The 17,771-nt window shown below is 44.9% G+C and overlaps 1 protein-coding gene across 10 annotated transcripts in view; it reads left to right on the forward strand.

Annotated features, from left to right (window-relative positions):
- Positions 1-17,771, forward strand: part of Hivep3 (HIVEP zinc finger 3) — a 405,958-nt gene that overhangs the window by 151,809 nt on the left and 236,378 nt on the right. For 5 of the 10 annotated variants that reach the window (XM_070017191.1, XM_070017193.1, XM_070017188.1 and 2 more), the window contains one exon: positions 3,815-4,464. The exons of the other annotated variants lie outside the window; for them this stretch is intronic. The gene's annotated coding sequence lies outside the window, so the exon portion shown is untranslated. The remainder of the gene's footprint in view (positions 1-3,814; positions 4,465-17,771) is intronic. 10 annotated transcript variants of the gene reach the window in all.

Genomic DNA, 17,771 nt, shown 5'->3' on the forward strand with positions numbered 1-17,771 from the left:
TATGGGGTACCTTCTTTATAGTCATGTGCCATGAAAATGTTATAAAACAATGCTTGGTGCATGACAGATCTTTCTGAATATCAGTTCCTCCCTATATTCTCTGCTTAAAGAAGAAACTCCATGCTATCAGTCCTTCAGAACACCACCAAGAATGTGATTTATTCTTTGCCTCAACTAAACGGAGTCACACTTAAATACATTCTTTAAATACTTAAGTTGATTTCACATAACTCAAAGTCTTCCTTCCTGGATGTAAGGATGCTGGGTATTTTACCAGCGATATCATCTTTTCTTCTCAGGCTTGACCTCAAATGATGTGCAGTTAAAATTCCATAGCACAAATAACACTTGTCTTCTGTGCATGGAGGGTTGCAGTGGGATGAAGGAGAGTAGACTGAGATGCCAGGTCCTTGACTTGGAAGGCACCTGTGTTGAGAGAGCGGGGCCTCTTCTGGAGGGAAGCTGATATCTGGGTGGCCAGTTTGGAGATGAAGAATTAGATCAGGAAGAGGAGGACTGAGATGGACAGAACTCAGCAGAATTCTTGGCATGTGCTGCCTGAAGGATTCCCTGAAGGACTGTACAGGGAAGAAATGTGTTATGTGCCTGGCAGGCCAGAAACCACAGAGAATCTAGCTAGGTGTTTGGAGGATTTTGGAGCAGAAAAACAGACTCCCTAGATGGTTATTTATAGAGTCAGCAGCAGTAATGATCAGTTAGAAAAAAAATAAATTATAACTCAGTGGAACCTGAAATAACTTGGCTTTTGCAACCCCAGGCATTCCACACTGGGCCATTTGTATGCTATTCCCTCCCAGAAAGTGTTCCTGGAGGTGAGGGGCTGGCCCATACTAGCCTTGCTCATGCCCTTCCCAAGCTTCAGAGTATCTGACTAGAGGGAGTTTCTGGCTGAGAATGGAGAATGGTGTGGCTGGATGACTTTTTCCCCCCTGAAACTCCCAAATGCCTTAGTCATCACACTTTTTCTCCATCCCCATGTCTAAACCATGAGCTATGAGGTAGACCTCAGATGGAATATGCAATCTATGGCACATAGAGCCTCCATCTTCTACACCATTTGCACACAGTACTGCGTGTGCACACCAGCTTGTTGTCAATGTGTGTTTCAGCTTCTGGTTGTGATGTCTTCAGAGGAGTCAGCAGCTGACTCAGTTCACAAGGTCACTGTTGTTCATTTCACCCTGAGCCACCAAACAATACCACATGACATTCACTGACAGCTTGGAAGTGAGGTCACCTTGAGCTTGCCCAGCCCACTACTTGGCATCTTGACACTTGGGCATCCATCCCACTTTCCCTCTCCTGTCCATCTGCTCCTTTCCTATCCAGCCAGTCATTTGTTCATTTGCTTTCTAAGCAACAAGCTTTCATTGACAGTCTGTGATATACCATACACTGGAGATGCAGAAATCTGGAGGTCACAAACTGGTGGCATATGAGCCTGTTCTGGCTGTAGTTGCTTTTTATTTGCCTCTCCACCTGGCATCTTAAACCTGAGTTTCCTACTGACTCATGAAACTGGGCAGATTTCACTTGAGAATGCAGACACCTGGCTTCTCTCTGAAAATCTTAAAGTTCTGGCCACATAGGCCATGTTTCCATGAGACAGCATTCTGCACATGTGCAGCTACCCCTGTAGATAAAGTCGCAGTGCCTATGATTCCCTGTGGCCAAGACAATCACCACCCAGGTTCTATAAATGAACTTTATCACCCATGGACACCACACTTGGCCCCTGCACATTTGGTGTATGAGCCAAGCAGTTTTTTAGGCCAGTAGGGGAGGTAGAGCCAGAGATTTCCCCTATGAAAAGTATAATGAGAAGAGCATATTTTGGGAGCTCTGGGAGGAAGAAAGTTGACATTGACATCGAGTCAGGTTTAACAGCAAGGGAGAAGATGGCAGGAAGACGCTTAGAGGGACCCTCCAGACGAAGCCACCTTCATGCACAGGCCCTCAGCAGAGTACATAAGCAGAAGAGGATGGATCCTGGAACAAGGTGAACCTAATTGAAACAGGAATAAGTGCTTTGACGTGGGAAACAGGCATTTTAGCTCTACCATCATAGAAACTCTTGATGTTGGTGACTTCAAGAATGGCATACGTCAGGCTTTCTGAGACCCCACAGTTATGACTTTGAGAATGATGCTGAGTTTTCTAATCTACGTTCTACTTTGATTCATGATTCATTATTAATGTGAGCAAGTTCCTCACCCTTTCTGAACTGGGGCTTAACTGATTATTTGAAGTAAAGTAGGTCGGTTTAATGAACTCTAAGGCTGTCCTTGTTCATAGGATAATAAACACATTGACCAATAGTTTTCATAGTGTTCCAGGCTCACTTGCTCTGATTTGGGTGAGCTTGAAGTGCTAGGTGAGAGTGAGTCATTGTATGAGACAGGTAGGATCATTGAACTCTCTTGGCATAGGCTGGAGATTCTCAACTTTCAGTCTCCAGAACACAGCAATAGCACCTAACAACTTGTTAGAAACTCACATTGTCAGCCTCATCTCAAAAGTCCTAGGGGTATAGCTAAAAGGCTTCAAGATGATTCTGATTTATGTGAAAATTCTAAGGACCATTTATGTAAAGTGTGTGCTTTAAGATTTGGAGCTGGCAGAGATGGAGTCATCAATTCTAGTCACTGTTGTGGCCACAACACATGGTATGTGTTTATGTATCCAGCTTGGTATACCACACCAATCTTGGCATTGATGCAGGAGAGCCCCCTGACCCACCTGGGGTTAAACCAACTGGTGTCATGTCCCACCCACTTGGACACATGTCCTTGGGAGCAGATACTCCAGATGGGCATGAGGGGAGAGAGGAGCCTTATCAAGGGGCTAGCTCATTCTAGAAGCTTGCCAGAAAGCGCTGGTTTAAGTAGATTAACTTGTTATTCTGTTTTGTTCTGCATTTCTAAAAGGCAAAAGCCTCCTGGATAAACAGACCTGCCTGTTCCTGTTTTGCAAAGATTAGAGAGCCCAAAAGTCTTAGGTCCCTTATGAAATGTGTCCTGGTGACCCTCCTGTCCACTGAATTTTCAGTACTGGTCCAGTTTGGTTTCCCTCACCTAGCCATCCACTCACAAACTAGCATGGAGTTACCATGGTCCAGATTACCCAGCACTGCCCCATGGGTTCTTTTCCTGTCCCTCTCACTCTAATGTCTACAGTTTGGCCTTGGATTGCCTACTCCTGATACATCTTGTCTAGTCAAGGGTCAAAAACATTCTGACACCTTCCCCAAGAACAGGAAGATTATGAAAGCACAGAATTCAATGATACTAAAGGCTGAGGATGCCTTCGTGCAGCTGGATTGTTCGGATACCACCAGGGGTCCAGGGAGAGGTGGAACAGGAGGTGTCAGGGCCCAGGAAGGGTAAAAGTAAGTTTGTTTTTCTCTTGTAGGGTTTAGATGAAGGACAGTAGTAGGTCGGGATGGGGAGGCAGCAGCAACTCAGAGATAGATGGGCAAAGCAAGAAAGGACAAGGGCATGGTCAGGAATGGGGGCCCCAGCCCAGGCTGGCCGTGGCTCTCTGTGCATACCTTCTTACCTCTGTATTCGTTCATCTTTGATGATATTGTTCCTTCCCAAGTCAGTCTTCCGGCCATTCTTTCTACCCTGTCACTCCTGCTTACCTTGTGCGCGTGCACGTCTTCCTCCAAAGCTCCTGTTAAATCCTGCCCACTCCCCACTCATCCTTTTCATCCCATTTCTACCCATTGCAACGTGCTGGACCCAGGAGCACACTAGAGTTCAATTGTGATAAGCGCTCTCCCTGTTTGCAGATGCCAACCAACAGTGACAGAGCCATGTACATCCGCTCCCGAGCCTCCCATCCAGCACCCACTGAACAGAGGGCAACACAGAAGCTTTCTCACCTTGCAACTGCAAAATCTGAACAAGAGCCAGAGAAACCCGAGAAGCAGCATGAGCCCCCAAAGCTGTCTGGGAAACCCTCCGAGGATTTACATGATAGCCAGCTGTGTCAACAGATGTTGTGATAAGAGACCTCTCCCTCCCATCATGGATCCGGTCATATACATGGGCGCCATTCCTCTTGGTACTGGGATCACCTTTAGGACATCAATCCCTGTTTCCGCTGCAGAGTTCTGGCTAACCTTTCTTTGGAAGGAAATAACCTTTCCCCCTCTTGAAGTTCTGGATTAAACTGTTTTACCCACATTGGACCACTGTCGGCTAGAAGCTCCCCAGATGTTCGTGTTTGTGAGAAGCTGCTGAGTTCGAGTCAGACCTGGGGTCTATTTCTAACAGATGCTACTTGACCTGCTCATTTTGACTCCTCCCTTCCTCCACCCATTCTAGCAGTGACTCTATCCTCTCCTGGCTTTGATTGGATGTGGGAGAGAAAGTATAATTAAGGGAAACTGACCACTTTGTACATCTTGGAGGCAATTGGAGCCTGGTTCCAACCCAGGTAGCTACAGAGCAGCCAGGCCTTGTCTCGTCTTCTGCCTTGTTCTGTGTCTGTCCTAATGCAGGACAGCTGTGCTTGTCTTTTTCCAATTAAATATCATTTGGGTTTTTTTTTCCATTATTGTAAAGCAGTACGTACTTATTACAAAAGTGCCAGAAGTATCGGCAAATAGAAGGAAATCCTTCTTACTCCAAAGATAACAATCAGGCCATATTCATTCAGTATCAAGTGGTATCATATGCTTAAGTATGTAATGTTACAATACCACTTCTATTCTTTGATAACATCTTGTCTTTTAATGTCAGATGAACATCTGACAATTAGTTCAGCTGTCCAGCTGTTGTGATGTAAGAGCTACTCAAGTATGCAACTATACCATCACCTCTTTACCTATTATGTCCTGAGATGGATGCATCTTATAAATGAATGTTTGTCTCCAGCTTTTCTCTATTTTGAGCACCACAGAAAAAAAAACATATTTTTAGTGTGATCACCCCATAGTTATTTTAAGCTAAATATCCAGAACAGGATGGAGGGACAAGTAGCAAAGATTACAAAGATTTTCAGGCATGGAGTCAGCAACAACAGCTCAGAACCCAGGGCATTTACAGGTGAGACCCCTGGGAAGGCCACATATACCTTCCTCCAGCTTCCCACACTGGGGTGGTCCTGGGCTCCCAGAGAAAACTCACCAATGATAGCAGAAGTAGTTAGGAATCCGAGAGTGGCGTTGTCTCGGAGTTTGGTCTTTGGGTAGACCTTGAGGTTTGGATGCTGAGAAATGGATTTTCAATTACTTCATACTTTGTGGAGAAGCCACACTCCTGATCTAAGGTGCCAGGCTAGAAGCTAAGAAGACAAAGATAAATTGAACAGCTCCCCTTCCTGACGGTAGCTCTGGAGGCTCCTGACCTAGACGACAGTGATGTATAACACACATTTTACTCTACAGCATAGTAAGAGAGAAATAGGAGATGATAATACATCTCAGGACAGAAAATTTGGAACATCTCAAAGTCTCAGAGGAAAAATATGAAAAATCACATCCTCTGCTGGCCGACTCACAGCAGCTAACATCCCTGAGTGCATCCATAGGCCGTGAGAGTTGCTGACTTGTGGTCGTCCTTGCTGGGCACATTCTCCTCGAAGGCAAGGCCTTTGTCCTTCACTTCTATCTCTGATAACCTGGCCCACCATAAAAAAAGCCTTCTGAAGTCTGTTCCGTGCACAGCCCAAATCCCAGTGTACAAAATGAAAGGTAAAGGGATTCGTGAGTTGAAACAATCACAATGTTTTATGGATGGAGGGGAATTTGCATTAATTCATATCCTTCTGTCTGATAGAGACTTTCTCAGCTATTTCATTAGAGAAGTAACAATCACATTTCAGAAAATTTGGGGATGAGAGAAAAGAAAACTGCCATCCCATTTCAGACTCTAATCCAGGCACAGTAACATTATGGTGACTTTCACCCTGATCATTTATATTCAGGTGGTATCAAGTACAAGAGCTTTAAAAAATGTGTAACTTTTGTAATTTTTCCTGATCTTGCTTTTATTTCAAGTAGCTAATTTGAATAGCTAATTGCATTCACGTAGTTCAAAATCTGAATGGCACAAAAGCCTGTAGATTCGGAAGTCTTTTGTACTAATTATCTAATGGTATTGTTTCTTACTTATCTCTGTGCATATGAAACCATATAGGTGTATAAAATATGGGGTTTTTAATGGAATATGTGACAGAATTGCTGGCAGACATTCTAAGTTTATCCTAAACAATCCTTTGGGCTTTTTCTCTTTTTCCTTTTTTTTTATTTGTGCCAGTACTGGGGCTTGAACTTGGGGCTACTGTCTCTAGGCTTTTCTGCTCAAGCATGGTACTCTACCTCTTGAGCTACAGCTCCACCTCCAGCTTTCTCCTGGTTAATTGGAGATAATTGTCTCATAGACTTTCCTGCCTGGGCTGGCTTTGAACCACAATCCTCAGCTCTCAGCCTCCTGGGTAGATTGGATTACAGTGTGAACCACTGGCACTGGCACCAGTTCTTATTAATTCTGGTGGAAGGCTTGAGGTTTGGGGACTTAATTTTACCCTGTGATTTGGATGTTTAGTTCAAACACGAAAAGAAGGGGGCATCATCATCACAGTGGAAGGATAAGATCAGGCCGTGGGGACCCTGGAATTGAAACCTTTCTCATTACTGGCATTTGAGCATTTTGTGCTGGATTCCACCTCTTTGGATGCTCACTTTCTTCATTTAGAAAACAAAGAGTGTGCTTAAATGGTTTTATGGTTGCCCTTAACCCTGTGGTTTTCAGGCTCTGTGATCATGTGAGCAGGTATGGTACATTTGGTGACAATGGTGGAGCTGATGGGGACTTGTACCTGCAGAAGACTCTGCTTGATAACCTGTAATATCCTGGCCTTCATCTTCTGGACCAGAACAGCTTAGCTCTATCCTTACCTTTCTCTCCTTGCTGACTTTACCACACTGCTCCCATTCAGGCAGGAGAGAGTTGCCTATCCCCAATGGGCCAACCCCTTTCCCTTCTGCAGAGGAGGTGGCTGGGGTGAGCCAGGGATCTTTCTCTTGAACCTTTTGGCCTCCAAAGTTGCCTCTCCTCCTTCTGTCTTCAGTGTGGGTGCTGGAGCCTTTCTCTCTCCTGATGAGCAGTGGGGAGGGAGGTGGAGCCCTCCTCTGTTCTGGAGAGTGAGGCCATGGAGGAGAGGGAGGGTTTGATCAAGATGGCATCACACTGTCCTACAGTGAGTTCAACCTCAGAATGTGTGGGAGAGACTGTGGCGGGGATGGGGATGCAGGTCCTTAGGGAGTTTCCTTTTGCAGGGAGAAATGCTCCCCATGATGGGGAGCCTTCCTTCCATTCTCAAAGGACAAATTGGCTTGATTGGAGTTGCTCTCTTGCTTCTCCACTCTATATTTCTCTCTTGTTTTTTGTTTGCTTAAATCTCCAATCTTTAGCATTCTTAGCTGCTGTTAAACAGGGCAATGGTAGAACGGCTTCCAGAACTGAGCTTCTTCATTCTTGGAGTTTGTGTTCCTTAAGCTACCTTCCCAGTGCTTCTATACACACACACACACACACACACACGCACGCACGCACGCACGCACGCACACATCTCCATTGCCTCTTACATTTCTTGCAATACCCTTTGTCTCCGTCAACTGTTGTGGAGAGAAATGTTATTTGGAATATTCATAACAAGTCTATCGCTAATTATCACTTTAACAATGTGCTATGGAGCGAATCCATGCAGTCATCTGGAACGGCACATATGCCGTTAAGTTTGGGGACTGGCTGTGTACTGTGGGCGCTGTGTTTCACGGGCGGGGGGAGGGCGGGAAGCAGAAAAGTTGGGAAGGGGGATGATGGAGGTGTGTGTCCTGCATTCCTGTTCTCCCAGAAATGATTTCCAGGGTGCGCTGCTTTTGAATGTAGAAAACGAAAACCAGAAAACCAAACAAGAACACTTAATTGGAAACAAAAACTACTCCACAACAACACCCCATTGTGGAAAGCTATGGAGATTGAGATGACCTGAGGTCATCCTGGGTCAGTGCCAGATGGACAAATCTCAGCTGCAGATCTCATGGCCAATGAAGAGGCTGTTAGTCCTGGTGCTTTCCTGTGTTTCTAGCAAGAAAATGGGGCTGAAGTTGCCTCTTGACTGGCAGATCTCAGAGGCAAATGAGAAGGAGCTTCACATGTCAGGACGAGATAAGAAGGAAGGCCTCTTTTCCATCTTCTTGCTTTCTTTTCTCCAAGGAAGGAGAGTGAACTCATCCTGGGTTCCTTATTTGGGGTTCACAGTGAGTGTGGGGTTGGAAAGCAAAAAATGATATTGCAGGGGCACACAGAGCTCTTCCCACCAAGTTTTCCTGAGCCCCAAAGGCATGGAAGGATGGAAAGGGCATCCTGAAGGAAAGTTCAGCATTGCTGCAGCAATAAAGCCTTTACTTTAGGAGGGCCAGGAATATGGAACTTGGCTCTGCATGGCTATGTGGATCCATTATAGGTCCTGCTTGTAGCAGTAGACAAGAATTCATATTCAGTCTCTCTTGAGTATCCTTGGATCCCCAGGAATGTCACTTGGGTGGTATAAAGCTGCATCTATTAATTAATAACCTGTGGGGGGGGGGGTTGCCAGTCCTGGGGCTTACACTCAGGGCCTAGACACTGTCACTTGGTTTGTATAGTCGAGGCTAATGCTTTACAACTGGAGCCATAGCTCGGCTTCCAGTTGTTTTGCTGGTTAATTGGAGATAAGAGTCTAATGTACTTTCCTGCCTGGGCTATCTTTGAATTGGGATCCTCAGATCTCAGCCTCCTGAGTAGTAGCTAGGATTACATGTATGAGCCACCAGAGTCTTGTGATTAACAGCCTTTTAGTAATATATTTTTATGACACTGGGAGCCTGGAATTGTTTGAAAATACTTTAGAAATAAGCACAGTGCTTAGTGTTTCTGGGATGCATACACATGCTCTATGCTAGGCACAGGGTCATCATGATAATCGTTGACAACAAACATTAATGGAGTATTTTGAATGTACCCGGCTCTTCAGCACATTACATACTGATCCTAATGGGTCTTAGAAGAGAGTTCCCATCCAGGCTGTGATTCACACATGAGGAAACTGTGGCTCTGTTAGAGGACTTGTTTATATTGCTGATACAGTGTATGAAGGAAGCCAGCACTTTTAAACCTATCTTTCCACCTTTTGGGGGAAGAACAGCACACAGTCTACCTCTGTTCCTATTTGAAAACAGCAGGTGAGGAAGGACAGGGTATATAACTTGGAGAGGAGCACTTGACTGACATGCAGGAGGCCTTGGATTCTACCACCAGAATGGCCAGCACCACTAGCACTGTAAACAACAACAGCATGAAAAAATAACTATAACACAATAATAATAATAATAGGAATAATAATAATAATTCATGTGTATATCTTTGGGAGAGTTGGAGGGAGGGTTCAGAACTCAGGGGAAAAGGGGTGAAAAAGTATAACAGTGGAGCTCTCTGGACATTGATGAAAGTGAACTATACAACTCCTGCCTAGACAGGAGGGAGGGACTGGGAGAGAGTGAGGGAAGGGAAGACACTCTACGAAAGGAAAGGTACTCATTGCTTGACTCATGTAATTGTAATCCCTCTGTATATAATAACAATAAAGTAATAATAAAAAAGTAACACAGTGGGAGAAAGTCCCGAGAAACCCACCTCACCCCCATCTGTGGGCAAAAGGACAGTGAACATAGTGACTCTTGGCTCAATGTGGCTAGAGGACAATGTTGGGCAGGCTGGAATCCTCAGTGTTGTACAATGTGTGGTTCAGGGATATTGTATCTATCTGTGTTGAAGTGTAAATATTCATTGTTAGCTGCTTCCTTACAGAATTGCTTTGAGCTGGGCACTGATGGCTCAATTTGGGGGAGGCTGAGATCTGAGGATCATGGTTTGTTCAAAGCCAGCCTGAACAAGAAAGTCTATGAGACTCTTATCTCTGGTTAACCATCAAAAAGCCAGAAGCTGAGCTGTGGTAGATAAGTGTTAGGTGCCGACCTTGAGTAAAAGAACCAAGCAAAAGTTCCAAGACACTGAATTCAAGCCCCAGGATGGGTACAAAAGAACTGGTTTGATAAACCCTGAATTTCTGAGTGTTCAGTTTCTTTGTTTTTGTTTAACACCATAGTGAGACCCTGGGGGAGTTGGATGGGAACTCATTAAAGAGGGAAATCCTATGTGTGTTTTTAAGAACAAGACACCTGCATTAGCTTGTGCTACAGCTTTCCTCTGCAGGCTGGGGTATGGGCCGGTGGGCCTACTGGCATCAACATAGGTAGAAGAAATGGCAGATTGGTAGGTGTCAAGACCAAGCTGGCTCTATCTCCCTCTTTGGCCCCTATGATTTATCTCCTTCTCTCATTTTATTACTGGGCAGAGACCTTAACAGCCCTTTGATTTAGCAAGTTAATAAAGTAAGCCATCCCACGATGGTGTTTATTGACAGGATGGCCTAGGGCTTGTTACTCCCAGGGAACCTTCTGAGATTGTTCCAGGATTGAAAGGAAAGCTATGGGGTTTGCTGAAGTTTCCTCCACTCTTCTTGTTCTTTCTTGGGTGGTCAGCCTAGCATGTCTGTTCTCCACCACCACCCCAGTGCCAGGTATCCCCCATGATCCCACCCAGTGATTGGTGTAACCAGGGATCTGACTGACTTCCTGGGAGTCACTTCATGCAATAGAATATTCCCAGGAGCCCCAAGGTGGAGGATATCTTCAAGGAAAGTTGAGGAGGACTGAGGTCTGGAGTGGTTTCATAGGCTGCTGTAGGAAACTATCACAAACTAGGGATGATTAGCATTTCTAGAAGCCAAGTCTGAAGTCAGGGTGCTGATAAGGCTATGCCCCCTCCAGCAGTACTAGGATAGTCCCTGAATGCCTCTTACTGACTGCCGGTGGCCGCTAGACAGCCTTACTGATCCTTGGCTCCCAGCACCCCAGCTCTGCCAAGGTGGTTGTACATGACTTCTCATAGTATAAGGACGCATGTCACATTAGATCTGGGGCCAGCCCTACTCCAAGGTGACCTTGGCTTACTGGTTATGTCTGTGAAGATCCTACTTCCTATTTCTAAATAAGGTCACAGCCTGAGCTTCTGCGGGGGGGGGGGGGGGAGAGGAGAGGGGGATAGTCCAGGCCCTTTAGGAACAAACAAAGAAGAGGCTTGGACTGTGGTGGAGGGGCTGTGTGGTTCCCTGCAGCACTGTCCTGTGGAGTTTTCCAGCTGATAAGAAGTTCCTAGAGCTGCACCTCTGGAACTGTGACCAGTGTGAGTGAGGAGCTGGATTACAAATCAAATGAATATAAATAAATGGCCACTAGCTCAGAGTGTAGCCCTAGACTCTGCACATGGAGTAGGAGAAGGAGGTGCAGCTTTTAGATACCAAGGCATTCAGACCTCAACACCAACCCCCCCATGTGGCTTTGCAGTGGGTGGGAAGCTGGACTCCATGATCTCTGAGGTTCCTGCCAAGGGCTAGAATCATAAATCAGTGTTGAGAACAAAGTATTGAAGTCAGCAGAGCCACCTGGGAACCCCAGTGGGCACCACTGTATTTCTTCCTCTCTCATTGGCTGCACGCACCCGTTGTGGTCATTGGCTTTGACCTGAGAGTAGGATTCCCTTGACTTGGCTTATCGTTGAAGAATACTAGGAGAGTTTATTTCAGCTAGATTGTTGGCTCTGGGCCTTTTCCTACTTCTAAATTGGAAAGGTGTTACTTCATTTGTAGGACCCATCCCCAGACCACCCACAGCTCAAGGCCCTCATTTATTTTAAGAAGAGGTTAGAAGCCATTACCCAAGTGACAGCAACAGCAGCAAATCCCAGATCCATTTGTCAGGTTCAGCCAATCCTCTAAGCTGGAGAAGTAACAGGAGGAGAGGGAAAAGCAATATTGGTTTGGAAGCTATATAAATCTCATTCAAGGCCCACACTCACTGCTTGGTTGGTTTCCTTATATGGAAAATGGAAGTCAGAGGTTCTTGTGGAGTTCTATCATATAACAGTTTTTGTTGTTGCTATTATTGTTGTTGTTGTTGTTGTTGGTGGTGGTGGTGGTGGTGGTGGTGGTGGTGGTGTGTGTGTGTGTGTGCATGTGTGTGCCAGTACTGTGGATTGAACTCAGGGCCTGGGTGCTGTCTATTGGCTTTTTCTCTTAAAGCTGGTGCTCTTACCACTTGAACCACATCTCTACTTATGGATTTTTTAAGTGGTTAAATTAGAGATAAGTGTCTCACAGCTTTTCCTCTCTGGACTAGCTGCCAACTGCGATCCTCAGATCTTAGTTTCCTGAGTAGCTAGGATTATAGGCATGAGTTACCAGTGCCCAACTGTTTGACACTTTGAACACTTACTATTTGCCTACTATGTGCTGTGTACACTGTGCTAGGCACCCTGCAAAGCTTCCTGTCTGAGAGGGAAATAGACACTCAAGTGAATTCCCATTTCTTCATTATGAATCCGTTTCATGGTTTGTACTATGCTTGCAACACACTGTATGACTTAGTACCAGTACCACCCCAGGTGACAGGAATGATTGGTGGCGTGGTATCCACATTGTAGACAAGGATGATGAGTCCTGGAGAAGACAGTTTGCAAGGACTGGAGCAGAGACATGTCTCTAGAATTCCTTCCTTCCTTCCTTCCTTTCTTGATAGAGGCCTGATATACAGGAACTCAGTTGCAGTACCGCCTGGAAACAGAAATACAGCTTCCAATCCTGGCCCCAGCTCCTCTGATTTAGAACCTGGTATAAGGAGACTGCTTGTGTGACTTAGTTGGAAGGTGCTAGGTTTGGATCTTGATTAGCCCCCAGAGCTCCACATGCTACAGGTTTGGTCAGTGATCTGTGGTGCTAGTGAGAGGTGATGGGACCTTTAGGAGGTAGGGCCTTATGGAAGGAAGTAATGTCACTAGGAGGGACTCTTGAAGGAAGGGTGGGGACCTCAGCCCTTTCTTCCCTCTCTTTCTCATTTCCTGGATGCCATGAGGTGCTTATACCATGATGTACTGTACCACCCCAGGCCAAAAGCTTCTGGGACTCTCAGTCATGGACTGGAACCTCTCCAGTCCTAAATAACCCTTTTCTCCTTTTAAGTTGTGGAACACAGGTATTTTGTCCTATAATAGAATGTCAGGACAGAAATACTTGGCTAGGGCTAGGAAGGTGGCTTAGTGGTAGAGCGCTTGCCTTGAATGCCTGAGGCCCTGGGTTCGATTCCTCAGCACCACATAAGCAAAAAGAAAAAAGCCGGAAGTGGCACTGTGGCTCAAGTGGTAGAGCGCTAGCCTTGAGGTGAAGAGCTGAGGGACAGCGCCCAGGCCCAGAGTTCATGCCCCACGACCAGACCCCCCCCCAAAAAAAAAAAAAAGAAAAAAAAAGAAATACTTGGCTATAGCCCAGGCATCCCCTCTAGTTGAGGATAGAATGGTAACTTTTCTCCAGGCCAGAATTCCCATCTCTTCTGGGTAACAGCATAGTATATGACAAAGTCTGACTGTCCAGGCTCAAACCCTGCCTCCATTGCTGCCAACTGTAGGATTTCAAACAGAGTTGGTCCTCTTTTAGTGCTTCCATGTCTTAACTTGGCTGATTAGAGCACCTACCTGCACTGATTGATGCCTGCGTTTAATGACTATCTGTTGAGATTCAGCATCCCTTGACCTTCTTGCCAGACGAGATGTTCTCAGAGCTCCATGAGAATAGGCTCATGCCTGATGCTTAGGCAACCATAACTAGTGTTTCCTTTCTCTGTAGGGTGCAAAAAAGAGAGTGGACATCTTTGGTATAGATGAAAAGAGGGGAATGGTTATTTCATGGAGCCCTAAAGCTCCAGTGGCCTCCACATTGACTGAACACATCCTTAAGTTCAGAGTTTCCCAGGAAAGTTTCTCAAGCTTTGATTTAATTATGAAGTTGGCATCTGAGAGCCTATAGTCATTAGCTGTTGCAAAATATCCTGGGAAGTGCCTTTCCAGCTAAGGAATCTGATTCCTGTGTAGTTTATAAACAGAGCCATTCCAAGTTGAGTAGCTATGTCAGATTGTAGGATGTGAGAGCTGTCAAAATTCCCAGTACAGAGCCGGATAAGGTGGCACACACTTGTAGAACTCAGTGAGGCGAAGGGAGGAGGATCATGAGTTCAAGTTCTGGAAACTGTCTCCAAAATTTTTTTCTAGTGATCATTTAGTTACCTCATTTAATGATGAGAAAGTTAAGGTTGACAGAGGTCCAGTGGCTTGTCTAAGGTCACCTAGCTGGTTAATGGAAGAAACAGAGCCTCAAACGAGGGCTTCTCCCTCTCAAGTCAGCACACCCAGTGTGTGTATGTGCATCTTCTCATTCATTTATTCTTTCAACAAATATTTCCTAAGAGCTTACACCATGCAGAATGCACATTAGGAGCTGGAGATGTAGTGGTATGCAATGTAGCAAGGAATGTAAGCTCCAAATTGTTTGCTCTGGTAGGTGAGCACACAAGAAAAAAGTAAGCAAGGAAGAAACAAAGAGCAAGACTATTCCAAATGCACAGAAGGAGATGAAATGGGGCAATGGACTAGCAACTGCTTTGGACTGAGGATTATTAGAACTGCAGAAGACCTCTCTGAGGCAGTGCATGTGAATGAAGTGAGGATGTGAGTCACATAAGTATGGGAACAGCATCTTCCAGCAAGAACCAACCAACCCCCACCTCCTGCTGGTCATGGGCCAGATTCTGCAGAAGGCAAAAGTGGGCTGTGATGCAATTGCCACAGTGAACTTTAGTCAACTCTCTCCAGGTCTGGAGCTGAAGTGGCCTTCAGAGTTGTCCCACCCTGTGGCAAAGAAGCCAACTTTTCATCTTGGTGCTGGGGATCAGTTACCGTTAGCTTATTCTTGGCAGAGAATGTGACCTAGGCTAGCTAATCCAGTTACCTTCAGTGAAGGTATTTTCTGTGAATGGATTTAGGTGTGAGCTGTCACTTGGATATCTACCCCAGAGCAGGAGAAAAAAAGGATGATGCTCTGATCAATAGCAAGCCCCAAGCACAGCTCTCTTCAGGGCCCCAAAACATTGTTGGCAGGAATCTCCCACGGAAGAGATTAGGGAACATCTTTATCTCAATCTATGCTTGACTTGTCTGCATATTTTTATGCAGACACCTAATTGATATTTGCTGATGGGCAAAGCATTAGCAGGACACTGTAGCCGCAGAAGTGAATGAGACCATTTCCTATGCTGGAGATTATCTACCTGTGAGGGGAGGAAGACAAGTAGACAGGTGGTTAAATAGGTATCTCCACACAGCTTTTCCAGCAAGTGAATTGTGCCATCTGTTTATGTGATGGGCACTGTGGTCACTCCAACATTCCAATCCTTGGGGTCTGTGGGAGCTCACCCCCTGAATATAATCACCTTTACTTAGTGGACAGAGATCATAGAATGTAATACATTGATTTGATTTGTATTTGGGGGAACGCAGGAGTAATGGGAGACAAATTGTTTTTTATCCATGATGATGACAAGCATAGTAGTAGCAGCAGTAATGGTAATATTTGCTGAACCTTTATTCTGGGCCAGGCTTTTCTGAAAACTGAGTCTGCATGAACTCACCCAAGCCTACCATCATCTCTACATGACAGGTGCTGTCATCATTTTATTCCAAATGAGGAAATTTCAAAATTCTTGAGTCTTTTTTAAAAAATTGGACAAATAAAAGCATGTTCTATGCTATGATTTGTTTCTATTAGCCTACGTTAATTACTGAAGTCTTTAATTCATTTATTAATGATCTAGATCAGTAACTCCCATCAATCTGTGGCCTAGAGTATCCTTTTCCAAGCCTAGCTCAGTATTCAGCCAAGGATGGGAATGGATAAGGGAGGGGAGAGTGAGCCTGAGCCAGCCCTGTCCTTCCTGTCCCCCAGACTACCCACTTCCCTGCATGCCCAGGCATCCTACCTAGAACTTCAATGATACTTTGGAATAATGTAAAAACAAATGAATCTAGAATGAGCCATTATATGAAAGATGTGTATATATGAAGATGAATAAGTGGCCTATTATCCTACCACCCAGCAAATCACCAGTGTTAATGATACATGTGTTTCTTCTCAGTGTTTTTCCTCTGTGTATGTAGACATTTGCTATTAAATGATCTTTAACATATATATATATATATACATATATATAGGGGGTATAGATTGATCAATCGATTGATCGATAGATCGATCGATCGATCGATCGATAAATAGATAGATAGATAGATAGATAGATAGATAGATAGATAGATAGATAGATAGAAAAATTGTGTGTATTTGTGTATATGCTAGTCCTGAGGCTTGAACTCTGGGCCTGAGTGCTGTCCCTGAACTTTTTTGCTCAGGGCTAGTGTTCTGACACTTGAACCACAGTTCCACTTCCAGTTTTTTGGTGGTTAATCAGAGATGAGAGTCTCACAGACTTTTCTGCCCAGGGTAGAATAATGCAAACCATGATCCTCACATCTTAGCCTCCTAAGTAGATAGGATTACAGGTGTGAGCCACTGGCACCTAGGATCTTTACTATATTTGTAGTTCTAGATTCTCTTATTTTTCTCTTGATATATTACAAACTTTTCTCCATTTCACTTGCAACTTTTTAAACATGGGTGTTAGTAGATATATAATTGATATTCTACCACAATTTACTTAGCCATCTCCCCAACTGATCATTTCAGATAATCCTTATTTTATACTGTGTCAATTAATAATTAATAAGAAAATCAGCCATCAGTGTTGGAATGAATAACATGTGCTTTGGGCCCATCTGTGAGTTTCTCATATGAATATAAGTTCCTAGGACTATATTACTGGGTCAGAGAGATATTTATTGCCATGCCAAATGTTTTTCTGTTTATGCCACTGAACCGGATTTTGAAAGAGGAACAATTTCAGAGGTTATGTTCCCTCTCTGTGAAATGCAGATGGTAGTATGAGCTTGACATCATACTGAATGTGTCATATCCATAAGCGGTCAAGTCCCTTGCCAGTGGCTGGTGGCCTTCTCCCTGTGTCTTCTCTAAAAACCCAGCTTGGTTGTCTAATGAGATGAACCATAATGCAATTCCACATTCTTCATAGGCCAGAGTACTCACACTCCTGGAAAGGATGCTGGGACCCCTGAACAATACGGCTGCCAAACCAAAAGTCCTTGTTTCCCAAAGTTTCTAAATTCTTCACGGCCTCTGCCCAAGGTAAATGATTCTTAGTCCCTCACTTTGCTAACAGAGACCCAGGAAAGCAACTGCACAAAAGAGATACCAGCCTCTTATAAAACATTGGTTAAAGAGAATGGACTGCATTTGGCTCACTGGTTCTGGGAGAGAGAGAAGACAACCTTACAGATGAGCAAGAAGGCCTCGGACCAATCCTGTCCCAGAGCCAGGGGGAGCAACAACACAGTACAGTGAAGTGGCTTCGACTAGGTGTTCAGACCAGTCCTGTAGCCCTGTAGCTTTGGGGTATTTGTACATAGCCTACCTTTCTGTCTCATGTCTTGTGTGTGGTGTGTGGTGTGTGGTGTGTGGTGGTGGTGGTGGTGGTGGTGGTGGTGGTGGTGGTGGTTGTGGTAGTGGTGGTGGTGGTGGTGGTGTGTGTGTGTGTGTGTGTGTGTGTGTGTGTGTGTGTGTGAGATACTGGGGCTTGAATTCAGAGACCTCATGGTTTTCTCATGGCTGATACTTTACCACTGAGCCAC

This window comes from Dipodomys merriami, unplaced genomic scaffold (assembly GCF_024711535.1).
Source record: "Dipodomys merriami isolate MVZ:Mamm:240054 unplaced genomic scaffold, mDipMer1.0.p SCAF_121, whole genome shotgun sequence".
Taxonomy (NCBI): Eukaryota; Metazoa; Chordata; class Mammalia; order Rodentia; family Heteromyidae; genus Dipodomys; species Dipodomys merriami.